The sequence below is a fragment of the Furipterus horrens genome, unplaced genomic scaffold, assembly GCF_987537825.1.
Source record: "Furipterus horrens unplaced genomic scaffold, mFurHor1.1.pri manual_scaffold_17, whole genome shotgun sequence".
Classification (NCBI taxonomy): Eukaryota; Metazoa; Chordata; class Mammalia; order Chiroptera; family Furipteridae; genus Furipterus; species Furipterus horrens.
This window is the reverse complement of record NW_028327187.1, coordinates 77338588-77354782: the sequence shown is the minus strand read 5'-3', so window position 1 is coordinate 77354782 and position 16195 is coordinate 77338588. Positions and strand designations below refer to the sequence as shown.

At 34.1% G+C, this 16195-nt stretch overlaps 1 pseudogene; it reads right to left on the bottom strand.

The window, feature by feature from the left end:
* Nucleotides 1–10729: 10729 nt before the first annotated feature.
* LOC149991320 (large ribosomal subunit protein eL36 pseudogene) lies at nt 10730–11030 on the bottom strand (annotated as a pseudogene).
* Nucleotides 11031–16195: the final 5165 nt, after the last annotated feature.

Here is a 16195-nt window from a genome sequence, read left to right as displayed (position 1 = left end):
GGTTTATGTAGAAGGGGAACAAAAAATGATTTACATTTTAGGGGGAAAAAAACATAGCAACAAAATGACGCTCCTGTTTTTAACTTGGATACTTGCTGTTCTGCCAAAAGACAATTTCTAGAATAGTTCTGAATGGGTTATTTTTCCTTCACTTTTACAAGTTCCACAAACTATGAAGCCAGTGTCTAGCTTACTAAAAGTAAAAAGACATGTACATAATATTTAAGATGATAAGTATTTCATAGGAAAGCTTAATGCTGCTGTAAAATGCTCTTTAAATATTTTTCTTTTAAATCCCCTTCTAATGAATGAAACTAAGGGAATTTCAGGGGACTGAGATGGCATTTGTTGTATGATAAACATGTAGTTTTAGTCTTTCTATATTGAGAAGAAATGGTTGGGGCACTTTTAAAGGTGGCTGGGTACACTTGGTTTCTTTCAAGATAATAAATTTGTCATAACTCAGTAATCTGGACGTGCCCCTAGAGGAAGTTGTGAATAATCTTGAAATATTAAGGTCTGGCCAAGGTTCTGATGATTCGAATTTAAACTGCTGACTATTAAGCAGGACAGACTAGCTCTCTGCAAATAGCCTGAAGGAGTAATTTCTAAGTATACAAAGAGGTAACTGGACTGCATATGTTTTATCCTATGTCACCTCCCTTATATTGATATTTGATGAAGATTTTAATTTATATGAAATTTCTAAAGCAGAAGCAAAGCTCCTCTTGGGGAAATGTCAAGTCTAGGGTAAGCAGTCTTATATGAATAGTACCAAAGCTTTACCACATGACAGAGAACACACTCGATTAAAAATGTTAAATCATCTGAAAAATAAAATGTGCAAGCCTTTAGGATGGTATAAAAAGAACAAAGGCTAATACTTCTTGGGGAACATTTCTTAGAGGACTTGCTGAGTGTGTAAATGATTGACTTCTGCTTGTGTTACATGACTGGTGACGTCCTTGAAAATCTACACAATTCAGGTTTAGCTCTGGATTACTTCAGTTGACCTTTGTGAAGGTTTCATCTGCGTAGAGTAGTTGTTCGACTTGTTTTAACCTATTAGAGTTTGGGTATTTTTTCACTAAAGTAAAATTCTAATAGAAGAAAGAGATGTGTTAATGCTGAGTGGGTTGGTTTTTGGTTTAGCTTCTTTCAGTCAGGCTTCCTGAACATGGAGATGTTAGATGATAAATCCTGAATGCGAGGCCCTTCAATTTAAAATCTTTATTATGAGTCTGCTACTTGAACCCAAACCAAAGTACTCTCATTGCCTCTTCTCTAAAAGTTAATTAAAAATATTACCAGTTCCTACTTTTCATAACAAGGGAGGATCATTTGCCTACCCTATAATAAAATGACTCAATGGTTATTTTTAAAGCTGGATTTTAAAAAAATTGGATGGTATAATAACAATAAGGGAGTAAGCCACTTTTTATGGGTAACCTGTAGTTTTATAGTTCTTAATCTAAACTTATAATTTTATATTCCACCATATGTATAGACTATACAGTAGGTTGAGGTGGCGCTCCCACAGCCTGTAAGGTATATTACAAGAGTCTCCGCCATTATCATCTTCCTCCTGAGTTATTTTGAAATGGTTCTTTTCTTTTTGTACATTTTGGCTGCAGTATCGGTGGTAGAATATACTATAATATGGATCATCTCTACTTCTGTATTTATTTATTTATTATTATACCTCAACCACAGTCTTCTTCTTCCCCTTCCACCTCTCTTGGCCTGTAGGATGTACTGTATGTAGTCATGCACTTCGTATTAATATAATAGGAATCTACAGATTTGTTTTGTAGTTTTTATACTATTGGATACTTATAACCAAAACCTTTACTAAGCTATTGAATTAATTTAGTCTTATTAGAAAATTTTAAAAAAGAAGAAAATGACTGCCAATTCAACTATGATAATTCATGAATTGTTAGACATAGATCACATTTAGAGATGTTAAAATATGAAAAACTAAAAAGAAAAAGGGGAAAATAAGGAAAGCATATGAAAATAGTACGATGCTACTTTTTTATCTATAAAATATGTGAAAATTTTTGCCTTAAATTAGATGAAGTATGGTATTATCGGTGAAATTTTTAAAGCATAAATTGTGCCATGTTGTTTCTATTTTCTACAATGTGCTTATATTTTGCATCAAGCATTCACATAAGAACATGTTGTTACTTTTTCCTTCTCAAACATACCCTCTTTGGAGACCACTTACCCTTCCAGCTACCATCTTATTTTTCTGTTCCTCTGCATAAAGACTTGAAAGAGTTGCCTATCTATTATCATCAATTTTTTTCTTCCATTGTTTCTCTAAACCCTATTGTGATTCCAGTCTAGTTCCCCTATCCACTCCCCCAACATGCCATAAAAGTGGTCTTAAGGTCATCAATGATCTCTAATTTTCATTTATTTTTCTCCTTTTTACTCAGCAGCCATTGATCATCCATTTTTCATGAAAAGCTTTATTTGACTCTCAGGATGCTAGACTCTCCAGGTTTTTCTGCTAACTTACTGGCTACTTCTTTGTCTTTTAAAATTCATTCCTACTAATTATGCCCATCTCTTAATGTTGCTGTGCCCCAGGGCTCAGTCTGTAGACATCTTCTCTATCTACACTGTCTCCCTTGGTTATTTCTCCCTTGGTTATTTTATCCAGGCTTATGGCTTTAAATGTCACCTATAAGTTGTAAAGTCTCAAATTTGTATCTTTCAGCTGACTTCTCTCTGCACTCCAGACTTGTAAATCCAATTACCTACTTGACATCTCCATGGAGCTACCTAACAAGTCAATATATCCAACCTGAGCATGTTATATTTCCCATAAAACCTGCTTCACCTGCAGACCTATTTTCCCATCACAGTAAATAGAAACTCCATCTTTTCATTTCTCAAAACCGCCATCTAATTTGTCATGATTATGTTAAAATCATGACATTAAAAATTTGTCCCAAATATGACCATTTTAAACATTTTCACTGTTACCACCCTAATCTGAACCATCCTCATTCTATAACTAGCTTATTGCCAAGGCCTCTACTACACAGATCGCCCGTACTCATGTTCTTTTATACTCTGATCTCATACATCAGCCAAAACCTACAATGGCTCCACATTTCACTTAGAGGAAAAGCCCAAGTACCCAGAGTTTCTCACAAAACTGTACAAGGTCCAGTTCCTGCCCCTATTCTGGTATCTTTCTGATATCATCTAGTATTCGCATGTATAACATTGAAGTATACAAGTATAAAATTTCTGTTTTCATAGGCCACATTAGGTCAAATATCAGTAATCCCAAATGGTTCAACCCAACATCTAACTGTACTCTTTCCACACTAGCATTGTTGGTGCTCCTTGAACAGGTAAAATGTTCTCCCACTTCCAGGACTTTGCATTTGCATTACTTCTTTTTGAATATTCTTTTTCATTATCTTTAGTTCTTTGTTCCTTATATTCATGATGAAGGCTACTATGCAGACCTCATTTAAAATACCTACCTCAATGCCTTAGATCCTCTTTATCTTGATCAACTCTTTCCCTTTGTACTTGCATTATTAGTGCATGCTTACTTCTTTTACAAACACCATCCCAATATTATTCATGTACGTAATATAAAATTTTTTCTCACACATGAAATAATTCAATGCAGGTGTTTTGTGAGTAGAGTTCCTAAAATTGTTAATTCAGGGAAAGGGGAACATCAATCTCATCAAACCTCAGTCATTTTCAATGACTTCATGATCCTTCACCAGATAACCTCCATCTAGCTAGCAACAATTGAAAAAAGAGAAAGGTAGGAGGAATTTTCTGGAGCAGCACTATCCAATGAAAATATTAGGATAAGTAAAGGAACCCAGAATACTTAGTGGGGAAAAGATAGTCTCTTCAATAAGTGGTGCTAGAAAAACTGGACACTCACACACAAAAGGATGACTCTGGACCTCTATCTTACACTATTAATTAAAATGCACTCAGAATGAATTAAAGAAAACATAGGAAAAAACTTCATTGACATTGGCCTTAGTGATGATTTTATAGATGTGACACACAAAGTATAGCACCAGAAGCAAAAATCAACAAGAAGGGCTACATCAAACTAAAAAGCTAGGCGCAGCAAAATTAACGATCAATGGAAAAGGAAAGGCAATCTATAAAATAGGAGAAAACATTTGCAAACCACCTATCTACTAAGAAGTTCATCTCCAAGACATGTAAGGAACTCATACAACTCAAATACAAACAAAAACAAAAACAATCCAAATAAAAAATAGACAAAGGAAATGAATGGACAGTATTTCCAAAGAAGATATTCAAATAGCCAGCTGATACACAAAAAGCTGATCAACATCACTAATAATCAAAAAATGCAAATCAAAACCATAATGAGATATCACCTCACACCTGTTATAATGGCTATTATCAAAAAAGACAAGCAATAACAAGTGCTGGTAAGGATATGGAGAAAGGGGAACCCTTGATCACTGTTGGTGAGAATATAAATTGGTAACAGCACTAAGAAAAAAGTATGGAAGTTTCTAAAAATTTAAAAATAGAACAATCATATGATTCAGCAATTCCACTTCTGGGAATACATTTGAAGTAAATGAAATCATTATCTCAAAGAGATATCTGCATTCCTATGTTCATCGAGACACTAGTTACAAATATATGTAAAATGAAATATTATTCAGCCATAAAAAATAAGGACATTTGTGACAATATGGATAGACCTTGAAGGCATCAGGCTAAGTGAAATAAGACAGAGAAAAATAAATGCTGTATAATTTCACTTTCATATAGAATCTAAGGAACTCAAACTCATAGAAACAGAGTACAAATTGGTGATTGCCAGGGATGTGGGTAGTTGTGAGTGGAGAGAGATGGGTAAAGTTGGTCAAAGGATACAAACTTCCAGTGAAAAGATGAATAACTTCTGAGAATGTAAAGTGCAGCATGGTGACCATATTATGTATTGTTTATTTGAAAGTTTCTAAGTGAATATATTTTAAAAATTCTCACCACACATGTGAAAAGAAAATGTAACTGTGTGAGGTGATGACTGTGTTTACTAACCTTATTGTGGTAATCATTTTGCAATGTGTACATATATAAAATCATTACATTGTATACCTTAAACGTACAGAATGTTGTGTGTCAATTATGTCTCAAAGCTGAATAAAAAGGATGTCACACACGTAGTTTAAAATTATTACATTAAAAAAGTGTTTGAAACAAGTGAAAATAAATTTAATAATGTATTTAACCCAGCATGCTCAAAACAGTTTAAATTTAATATACAATTACTATAAAGAACAGAACAGAACATCTCGTTTCAGACTAGTCACCTTTCAAATACTCAATGGCCATATGTGGCTAGAGCGAACCATATTGTTTGGCATAGCTTTAGACTTTTTAGGGGATAGGACTTTAAATGGCACCTATGTACCTAGGAAAACTATAGGACTCTGAAGAAAAAAATTGAGAAAGGTACAAATAAGTGGAAGCATATACTGCATTCATGGATTGAAAGAATTTTAACATCATTAAAATGCCCATATGACCCAAATCAACCTATAGATTCAACATCATTCCATTAAAATAACAATAGCATATTTCACAGACCTAGAACAAATATTCCAAAAAATTTATATGGAACCAAAAAGACCTCAAATAGCCACAGCAATCTTGAGGGAGAAGAACAAAGTTGGAGGGGTCACAATATCTGATATCAAACACTACGTAAGTCCTCTGTAATCAAAACAGTCCAGTACTGGCATAAGAACGGACACATAAATCAATGGAACAGAACACAGGGCCCAGAAATAAACCCATGTCTTTATGGTCAATTAATATTTGACAAATGAGGCAAGCACATACAATGGAGTAAAAACTATCTCTTCAATAAATGGTGTTGGGAAAAGTGGACTGGTATGTGCAAAAAAATGAAACTAGACCAGCAACTTATACTATACACCAAAATAAACTAAAAATAAATAAAAGATTTAAATATGTCACAATACCATAAAAATCCTAGGGGAAAACATAGGAGATAAAATTTCAGGTATCTTGCATAGCAATATTTTTGCCACTCTATCTCCTAAGGCAAAGGAAACAAAGGAAAAATAAAGGGGACTGGATCAAATTAAAAACCTGCACAGCTAAAAATAATCATCATCAAAATGAAAAGGAAACCTACTGCATAGGAGAACACATTTGCCATTGATACACTGGACAAATGTTTAACCTGCAAAATACATAAAGACCTCCTGGCTGCTGTGGCTCAGTGAATTGAACGTTGGCCTGCAAGCCAAGTGTCGCTGGTTCGATTCCCAGTCAGGGCACATGACTAGGTTGCATGTCAGGTCCCCAGTTGGGGAGCGCGAGTGAGAGGCAACCACACAGTGATGTTTCTCTCCCTCTCTTTCTCCTTTCCCCTCTCTCTAAAAATAAATAAATAAATAAACAAACAGACAAATAAATAAGTAAATTATTTTTAAAAAATTCTCAAAAAAAAAAAAAAAAAAAAAGACCTTATATGACTCACACCAAAAAGACAAACAATCCCATTTAAAAATGGGAAAAGGACCTGAATAGGCATTTCTCTAAGGAGGACATTCTGATGGGCCAAAGACATATGAAAAAATGCTCAACATCAGTAATCATCAGAGAGATGCAAAGTAAAACCACAGTGAGATACCACCTCACATCTGTCAGAATGCCCATAATTAATAAATCAACAATCAACAAGTACTGGTGAGGATGTGAAGAATAGGGAACCCTTGTGTACTTTTGGGGGGAATGCAGACTAGTGCAGCCACTGTGGAAAACAGTATTGATTTGCCTCAAAAAGTTTAAAACGGAACTGCCTTTTGACCCAGCCATTCCACTTCTGGAAATACATCATATGAATCCTGAAACACCAATTCAAAAGAACTTACACATCCCTATGTTCATAGTAGTGCTATTTACAATAGCCAAGATTTGGAAACAGCCTAAATGTCCATTAGTAGAAGAGTGGATAAAAAAGCTGTGGTATGGTTACACAAGGGAATACTATGCAGCAGTGAAAAAGGGAACTCTTACCTTTTGCGACAGCATGTCTGGAACTGGAGACTATTATGGTAAGTGAAATAAGCCAGTCATGGAAGACAAATATCCTATGTTCTCATTTATAAGTGGAACTTAATGAAAAAAATAAACTAATGAGCAAAATAGAATCAGAGGCATAGAAACAGGGAATAGATTGACAGCTGTAAGAGGGGAAGAGGCAGTTAGGAATGGATTGAAGAAAAGTGAAGGGATCAGTCAAAGTGCGTATATGAATGATCCATATACATAGACCTGAGGGAGTGGGGTGGCTGGATGGAGGGGTACAAAGGGAGAAAAATTGGGATAACTGTAATAGCATAAAGAAAATGTTTTTAAAATAAAATAATTAAATAATTAAATGACATCTATGATTTCTACCAAAATTCCATCTGGTCAGAATTCAGACATAAAATCTCAATCTAACTAGAAGGAACCTGGAAAATTCAAAGTCGGTGAATAATTAAAGGTAAGAAGAGAAAATTAATATTGGTGAGCATAACAATCTCTGTCTCAGTACTAAGATAAAATGTTGAACTCTTCATTGTTAATGGTAGAAGTGTTCCTTTTCTCCCATTTACTTACTTATTCAAACATTTATTAACATCAGTATTAATTAAAGACATTTTGGAATTTTCTGAGTAGTCAAATACCTTATTTATTTTATTGTTCAACTTATTCCCACTATAATGATTTGGAACATGTTCAGGTTGGTTTTTGTGTTCTTTTGACCATAGGGTTTATTACATTAATCCTCATTTACTTATTTGCAGCATTTTCATACAACACTGAGAAACCTGAGTCCCATTATCTGCAATATTTTTACTTACTTGTATAACTTGTGAACATGTAGTTTTAGAATTGCTAACCCATACTCATGTAAAAAACAAACAAAAACAAATTTACCAATTTACCAACTAGAATACTAAATGGTGTCAGTGTAAAAATTCTTTTTGTCTTTAGATTGGCAGTATTCAGATAAGATCATGTTTTCCAGATCACTTAGTTACACTTACTTTTTCCCCACCCCTTTCAGTGTGCTTATGACATTTGTTTGTGAATAGTTGAATTTATTTGTCAATGTTTGTATCTTTGGTTATCCTGACACTGTAGTTAATTTCTTTTAGTTTGCATGCAGTAAAATACACTTTATTAATTTTTATTTTTAAGTACATTTTATTGATTATGCTGTTACAGTTGTCCCCATTTCTTTTCCCTTTGCTCCCCTCTGCCCAGTAACCCCCTTCCCTCCAGCAATCTCACCCCCTTTAGTTCATGTCCATGGGTCCTGCTTATAAGTTCTTTGGATTCACCCTTTTCTATATTATTCTAAACTTCTCCCTATTTTTTCTTTTTTTTTGCCCATTTTTTAATTGGGTTGTCTGTCTTCTTGGTGTTGAGTCATGTAAGGTCTTTATATATTTTGGAGATATAAACATTTTTAATTGGGTTGTTTGTGGGTTTTGGTGTTAAGTTGCATGAGTTCGATATTTATTTTGGTTATTAAATTCTTAATAGATTTAGGATTGGTGAACATCTCTCATTCAGTAGATTGTATTTTTGTTTTGTTTTTTTAAATGGTTTCCTTAGCTGTGCAAAGAAATTTTAGTTTGATGTAGCCCATTTGTATATTTTTTCATTTGTTTCCCTTGTCTGAGGAGACATATCCAGAAAATTTAGCTAAGAGTCATCTCAAAGAGTTTACTGTCTCTATATATTTGTAATTGTTGTTCTAGTATGGTTGTCCCAATTTTCCCCTGTTGCTCTCCCTTGCCCCATTCACCTTCCACTCCCACAATTAATCCCCACCCTGTTTATATATTTTTAAATTTTTATGGTTTCAGGTCTTACATTTAAGTCTATAATTCATTTTGAGTTCATTTTTGTATATTTATAAGAAAGCGGTCTAATTTTATTTTGTGTGTGTATCTGTCCAATTTTCCAAACACCATTTATTGGAGAAACTGTCTTTACTTTAGTGTATATTCTTGCCTCCTTTGTCATAGATTAATTGACCATATAGGTGTTGATTTATTCCTGGGCTCTCTATTCTGCACCTTTGAATTGTGTTTGCTTTTATGCCGGTATCATGATGATTTGATTACTATAACCTTATAGTACAATTTGATATCTGGCAGTGTGGTAGCTCCCACTTTGTTCTCCTTTCTCAATATTGGTTTTACTATTTGGGGTCTTTTGCGGTTCCATTTTAGGATTATTTTTTCTAGTTCTGTGAATAATGCCATTGGTATTTTGATAGGGACTGAATTAGATCTATAGATTGCTTTGTGTAATATATACATTTTGACAGTGTTTGTTGTTCCTATCCATGAGCATGGTATATCCTTTCATTTATTTGTCTTCTTTGATTTCTTTTTGCAATGTCCTATAGTTTTCCAAGTACAGGTCTTTTGCCACCTAGGTTAAGTATATTCCTAGGTATTTTATTCTTTTTGATATAATTGTTAATTGGATGGTTTTCTTAATTTCTCTTTCTGATAGTTTGTTATTGGTGCATAAAAATACAATCAATTTCTGAATATCAATTTTGTATTCTGCAACTCTACTTAATTCATTTAATAGTTTTAATAGTTGTTGGTATAATCTTTAGGAGTCTCTATAAATATTTTCTTGTCATCTGCAAATAATCACAGTGTTGCATTTTCCTTTCCAATTTAGATGCCATTTATTTCTTTTTCTTTTATTATTGCTGTGTGAGATCTTCAAATACTAAGTTGAATAAAAGTGGTGAGAGTAGACATCCTTGTCTTTTTCCTGATCTTAAAAAGGCTTTTCAACTTTTCACTGTTGAGTATGATGTCACCTATGGGTTTGTCATGTATGGCTTTATTATGTTGATGTATGTTCCCTCTATACCCAATTTGCTGATAGTTTTTAGTCATAAATGGATCTTTAATATTTTGTTGAAACTTTTTTTTAATCTATGTTCATCAGTGATATTGGCTTATAATTTTCTCTTTTTTAATTATGTCTATCTGGTTTTTGTATTAGGGTCATGTTGGCCTCATAAAATGAGTTAAGGCAGGTGACTCCTGTGGAAGAGCTGCTGGAGGAGGTTTGGGCAAGGCAAGCAATTTGGGTGAGGTGGAATCTCAGAGAATAATCAGAGTGAACTATGTTAGCCAAGCAAATGGAGAGTTCAGATTGGTGTCTTCCTGCGTGGGTCTGGCTGGGTGGGAGGAGAGCTCAGTAAAAGAACAGTGGTGTTTGCCAGTACTTCAGTCCCTATAGAGAGTTGCCCTGACCTCTGCCCCTCCAGCCCTTACCCTGAAGTTAATAAGTTTTAGTTTCTTTTTGTATGTCCCTGGTGTTTTTTTGAGTTGCTGCCTCTGCAATGGAACTTAGAGCAAGTGAATTTGTGTGCCTGCTCTTTAAGATCACTGTGTCTCATTCTCCCACAGCCCTTTGTCTCTATGAGACGAAAACTTTGATGATTTTCAAAGCCAGATGTTATGGGGGCTCCTTTTCCTGGCAATTGTGCCCCAGTCTGGGGCGTCCATTGTGGAGCTGGGATCTCTTCTCTCCTCAGGGGGTCTCTGCAGCCATATATTCATATAATTCCCTTTTTTTCTTAATAGGTCTTATTACACACAGAGGGGGTTGGGGCTCAGTCCTTCTTGGCTGCTTTCTTTCTTGTGGCTGCAAGGATATTGCTCAGCTCCTCTCTCTTCTTGTCATGGATGTGTGCTCCCATTCTTTTCTCGATCAACTTTAGGGCTCTCTTGTACTTAGAGACCTTGAGCAGCTCAGTGGTGCACTGCTCATAGTGAGCAAAGTCACACACTTCTCAGATCATGTCCTGCACAAACTTTGTGTGCTTGGTAAAACACCTGTGGCAGCTCATTCACATGCTTGTTCACCTTGTGACCTTTGTTGAGGCCCATGGCCATGGGGTAGCACAGAGCCATGGCTACTGCTCCTCAATGGATGCTTTGGTGGAAGTCCCTTCCATTTCTTAATCACTACACTGTGGATGTGAGACCTGTCCACTTCATATCTCTGCTTCTCCAACCTGTCTCAATGTTGTTTCTTCTTTATATACTTAGTTATAGGAATTCTGTTCAGCTAACCTTCAGATGGCTCTTAGTGATGGTTGTTCTATAATTTAGTTGTAATTATGATGTGATTGGGGGAGGAAGTGATCTCAGTTTACCTTCTCTGCTATCTTGGCTGTAAGTTTATAAGCAGTTCTTTATAAAGTAAAATATATCCTTATCACACATCTCACCAATCCCACTCTTATCTATCTACCCAAGTAAATTAAAATTTATGTTCACAAAAAACCTGCACTCAAATATTTATGGCAGCTTTATTCCCGATGGCCAACAACTGGAAACAACTCAAATGTCTATGAAAAGTGTAAATGAATAAACAAACTGTGGTACAGTCAAACAATGGAATACTGCTCAGAAATAAAAGAAATAAACTCAATTCACATACATCATGTATGAACCTTACATTTTGTTAAGTGCAAAAAGCCAGACCTCAAGTGCTACATAATTTATGATTCCATTTACAATGAAATTATAGAAATGTTAAAGTTACAGGGATTGGAAAGAGATGAGTGGCTTTCATTGGCTGGAAGTAGGATAAGGTGTTGATTTAAAAAGGGAGATTTAAATGGCATGGAACTGTTCTGTATGGCTATGGTGATAGACATAGGATTTCAGGCATTTGTGAAACCATGATTTCATGTATATAGTGAAGAAAAACTTCCCAAATTTGGTGAAGGAAATAGACATACAAGTCCAGGAAGCACAGAGAGTCCGAAACAAGCTAGACCCAAAGAGGACCACACCAAGACACATCATAATTAAAATGACAAAGATTAAGGATAAAGAGAGAATCTTAAAAGCAGGAAGAGAAAAAAAGAGTTACCTACAAAGGGGTTCATATGAGCCAATCAGCTGATTTCTCAAAAACAACTTTGCAAGCAAGAAAGTGCTGGCAAGAAGTATTCAAAGTGATGAAAAGCAAGGGCCTACAATCAAGATTACTCTATCCAGCAAAGCTATCATTTAGAATGGAAGGGCAGATGAAGCGCTTCCCAGACAAGGTAAAGCTAAAGGAGTTCGTCACCACATCACCAAGCCATTATTATATGAAATGTTAAAGAGGCTTATTGAAGAAAAAGAGGATCAAAACTATGAACATTAAAATGACAACAAACTCAGAACTATCAACAATAGAACCTAAAAAAATAAAAACAAAAGCAAACTAAGCAAACAATCAGAATAGGAACAGAATTATAGGTATAAGGATTATTTGTGGGATTATTAGTTGGGAGGGGGATGGGGGAGAAATGGGGAAATGGTGCAAGGATTAAGAAGCATAATTGGTAGGTACAAAAAAGATAGGGGGAAGTTAAGAATAATATAGGAAAGGGTGACGCCAAAGAACTTATAAGCACGACCCATGGACATGAACTAAAGGGGGTGGGATTGCTGGATGGAAGAGGGCTACTGGGCAGAAGGGAGCAAAGGGAAAAGAAATGGGGACAACTGTAACAGAATAATCCATAAAATATACTTAAAAATTTTTAATCATGTCAATCTTGTTTAGTGCAAACTGTATTTGGAAGTATTGATTTTTTAATACTATTTTAAATGAAATTATTTTCTTGATTTCCATTTTCGATAGTTTATAGTATCCATTAGGACCCAGTTCAAATAATTTATTTGTATAGAAAAACGGCATATTTTTATATGTAGCTTTGGTATTCTGAAACTTTACGGAATTACTTTATTAGTTCTATCAGTTTTGGTGAAAAAAAAATCTATATTGAAATCACCTTTGTGATTTGGCTACTTTTTACTTCTTATTCTTGCCTAATTACTGTGATGAGGACTTTCAGTACAATATTGAATAGAAGTGGAGAAAGTGGGCATCCTTTTCTTGTCCTTAATTGTGAAAAAAAGGATTACCTTATCACGATGATGTTAGCTGCAGGCTTGTCTTTATGATGGTAAGGTACATTCATTCTATAACAAAGAGTTTTTGTCATGAAAGGATGTTATATTTTGTCAAGTACTTTTCTGAATCTATTGAGATAATAATATAATTTTTATAATTCATTCTGTTAAGGTGATTTGTTACATTTATTGATTTGTGTATGTTAAACCATTCTTCATTACAAGGATAAATACCACTTGATCATGGTGTATGATCTTTTTAATGTGCTGTTTAATTCAATTTGATGATATTTTGATGATAATTTTTGCATCTATATTCATCAGGGATATTAGTCTACAGTTTTATTTCCTTATAGTTCCCTTTTATGGCTTTGCCATCAGAGTAATGCTGGCCTCATACAATGAGTTTGAAAGTGCTTTCACCTCTTCAAATTTTGAACGTTTGAGAATGATGAGTATTAATTACTTTTTAAATGTATGGTAGAATTCACCAGTAGAGCCACCTGGGCCTGTTATTTTCTTTACTGGGAGATTTTTGCTTACTGATTCAATATCTTTGCTTGTTATTAGTCTGTTCAGGTTTCCTATTTTCATGTTTCAGTTTGGGTAGGTTGTATGTTCCTAAGAATATGTCCACTTTTTCTAGGTTCTCTAATTTGTTGGCATGTAACTTTTCATATTATTCTCTTATGATCCTTTGTATGTCTGTGTTATTAGCTGTACAACCCCCTTTTTTCTTCTGATTTTATTTACTTCAGTCTTTTTGTCTTGCTTAAGCTAGCTAAAGTTTTGTCAATTTTCTCATTAAAAGAACCCTTAGTTTTGTTGATTTATCTTTCTAGTCTCTATTACATTTATTTGCTCTGTGTTCTTTGTCATTTCCATTTTTGGCTAAATTTGGGTTTAATTCGTTCCTTTTTTTCTATGTTCTTGAAGTGTAAAGTTGGGCTGTTTATTGGAGATCTTTCTTATTTTTTTAAATGTAAGCATTTAGCGCTGTGAACTTCCCACTTAGAACTTCTTCTGTTGTATCCAATAATTATTGATGTTTTGTGCTTCTATTTTAATTTATTGAAATAAAGTTTTATTTCCCTTTTCTTTCTTATTTGACCCTTTGATTTACATATATATAAATTTTCCATTTTCTCTAGTTTTTTAACTTTATTTTTTATTGTTGACACTATTATAGATGTTCCCATTTCCCCACCCTTTGCCCACCTCCACCCAGCCCTCACCCTGCCCCCTCTTCCCTCTGGCTATCACCACACTGTTGTTGATGTCTATGGTTATGCATATATGTTCTTTGGCTGATCCCTTCACCTTCTTTCATCTGGCCCCCTCCTTCCCCCTCCCCTCTGACAGCCATCAGTGCTAGTTTTATACTATGATGGTTGGAATAAATACCTGGCATGATTTCAATTTTCTTACACTTTGATTTATTCTGTGTCCTAATATATTTCCTATCCTTGAGAATATTCCATGTGTATTTGAGAAAATGATTATTTTGAATATTCTTATAGGCCTGTTGAATCCATCTATTCTATTATTTTATTCAAGTCTTCTAATTCCTTATTGATTTCCTTTCTGAATGATTTACTCATTTTTGAAAGCAAGGTATTGACGTTTCTTAGTATTATTGTATTGCAGTGTCTTTCTCCTTTCAGTTTTGTTAATATTTGCTTAATATATTTAGGCACTCTTTTTGGGTGCATATATATTTACAATTGTTATATCTCCATGATTTAATGACCCTTTTTCATTATATAGTGACTTTTTGTGTCTCTTGTGACAGAGTTTGACTGAAATTTTTTTTTCAGATATAAATGTGGCCACTCTTGCTTTCTATTGGTTACCATTTGCATACAATATCTTTTTTGATCCCTTCCCTGTCAGGCTATGTGTATCCTAAAGCTAGAGCAAGTCTCTTCTAAGCATCAAATGGTTGAATTTTTTACATTTATTCAGCCTCTCTGTGTTTTTACTTGATATGTAACAACATAATGCAAGTTTAAGGTATACAATGTGTTGGTTTTATATATTTACATATTGCAATATGATTACTACAGTAACATTAGTTAACACATCATATATCAAATTTATAATTTTTGGTGTTGAGAACAGTTAATATTTATTCTCTTAGTAACTTTGAAGTTTATAATATGTTCTTGTTAACTATAATAATTATATTGTGTGTTAGATATCCAGAACTTATCTGTCTACTAGTTATAAGTTTGTACACTTAAACACATCTACCCAATTTCCCACCATCAAGACACTGGTAACCACCATTCTACTCTATTTCTGTGACTATTTTGTAACTGCCAATTTTTACTTCTTAATACCATCACCTTTTAACCCAAGCCTCTTAACCCTTTCCTATAAGGCAACAACCAGTTTGTTTTCTGTATCTATTAACATGTTTTTATTTTGCTCAGTTGGTTTTTGTTTCTTTCAGATTCCACATATAAGTGAAATTGTATGGTATTTGTCTTTCTCTGTCTGACCTATTTCACGTAGCATAATACCATGTTGTCACAAACAGTATGACTTTATTCTTTTTATGACAAAGTAATATTGCCTTGTATATATGTACCACATCTTCTTTATTGAGCTGTCTATTGATGAACATTTAGGTTGCTTCCATAACTTGGCAATTGTAAATAATGCTGCAATGAACAAAGAAATGCATATATCTTTAAAATTAATGTTTTATATTTCTTCAGATAAATAGAAGTGGAATTGCTGGGTAATAAGGTCTTTTTTTTTTTTTTAATTTTTGAGGAATCTTCACATTGCTTTCTACAGTGGCTGTACCAGTCTGCATTCCCACCAACAGAGGACAAGGGTTCCCTTTTCTACAGCTCCTTGACAGCACTTGTTGTTTGTTGATTTATTGGTGATAGCCATTCTAATAGGTATGAGGTGATATATCATTGTAGTTTTAATTTGCATTTCTCTGATTTTTAATGACATTGAGCATATTTTTATAATTCTTCTTTAAATGTTGGTAGAATTTGTCAGTGAAACCATATTTTCCTGGGCTTTTCTTTTTTTGGTAGTTTTTGATTATCGATTTAATCTTCTACTCATCATTTGTTTGGGTTTTCTGATTCTTCATTATTCTGTCTTGATAGATTATTTATTTCTATGAATTTATCTAT